Source organism: Acanthisitta chloris, unplaced genomic scaffold (assembly GCF_000695815.1).
Source record: "Acanthisitta chloris isolate BGI_N310 unplaced genomic scaffold, ASM69581v1 scaffold1706, whole genome shotgun sequence".
Lineage (NCBI taxonomy): Eukaryota > Metazoa > Chordata > Aves > Passeriformes > Acanthisittidae > Acanthisitta > Acanthisitta chloris.
Window position 1 is genome coordinate 105197 of NW_008679576.1, and position 1587 is coordinate 106783.

Below are 1587 nucleotides of genomic sequence, written 5' to 3' on the forward strand. Positions count from 1 at the left end.
GGGAAATTTGGGAATTAGAAATAAATAGATTTAAAAATCCCTATTTAACTGTGGAATCAAATCTATACAGCTGCAAAACGTTCTAGAGAAACAAAAAAATGGAAGGAACCAAGTGATTCTTGAGAATTAATATTTGTTAAATACATTTATTTTTTCACTCTACCTCAAGTCACCTACTGCCTTTGTGTCCACCTTCTATTTTCACTGTGTAGTTAATGCTATTGACTTCAGTTTTTGGAAGATGGAGATGTGGCCCATGGCCTTCCTCTTCCATTGATCACTAGCAGAGAAGCCCTAAAAGCCCCCTTCCCCCTCTTATTTTTTCCAATCTGCAATACTCTATATACTATCTATACTGATTGATTTTACTGTTCAACTGTAAAACAGAATCTGGAATTTATGTCAGTATCAGACTGCAAACAATCTCTATATATGAAGGCTTATGTGTGGACTTTTTCCTTGTATGGAAACTATTTCCTGGTGCTGTGCAGGTCACTTCTTGCTGCAATCCTCTTCTTACCAGACTTGATTTTTCTTATCTTCTACATATTTTGTTTAGAGACAGTGTCCAGATCTGAATCTTGCAGTAAAATTACTTGCAATTTTACTATAGAGCAGCTGCGGGTACCAGGAACCATTCTGACTTGTCTTGCTTCCATGCAAAGACTTTTTTCTGTATCTGTCACATCAAGGGAATCCCAGAGTGTGTTATGTCAGACCTCCCAGATGGTGGGCTTTAAAGCAGGTTTAGGAAATTAATAGCCATGTTCATCTCTTTTAAGACATGCTTCTCATTTTTGAACCTTAAGTCCTAGGACTACTGTACACCAAATGTAAAACTGAGATCTGTATACAAGAATCAAAAGAAAAAATGTTTACTATGGAATTTTTTGTGGCTTTTCATCCTCAGCCAATAAAACCCCAAAACATCCCAGGTTCTGCTCAGTATTAGAAGCATGGTTAGTAACCAAATTAACTGCTGCCCAGGTCTTCTCTTCCACAACATACCTTTCCTATTCACAGAAGGTTTTGCACAGTAGACCCACACCTTTCACACTTTGGCATAAAATCTATTTCAAATAAGTTTCTGTGTACGTTGTCTAAACAGTGAAACCATTGCCTTCTTGTCTGTGAGGGAAGATATACTGAGATTTGCTTTAATGAAGCAATAAAAGCTTTAAATTATTTGCCTGCCTATCCACTGTCTGGTGTAAAATTTGCCATTTTGAAGAAAACCCCAGCATTAAAATAACCACATCTTCTTTAGATCTGTAAGATGCTCAAAACCACTTTTGGGAGTATGACTGTTTCTTGTTTTGCTGATAGTCTTTTGTATGTTTCCCAGCCCACACTGGCTGGAAAGGACTTTCTGGATGATGTACTCCTATGTTCTCTTCAGCTTCATGTCTAACATCAGGACCCTTTGTTCTGTGCAAATACACAGAAGCCATCTCCAGGTTTCCTTTTATTCTGTTAAGGTTGTTTAGTTTTCATTATGATGACAGACTAATCTTTCTTTTCCTTCACAGTTGTCGTGAAGGCAAGTTAGCAGGCAACTAAATACCATGCAGCTGCTCACTCACTTCC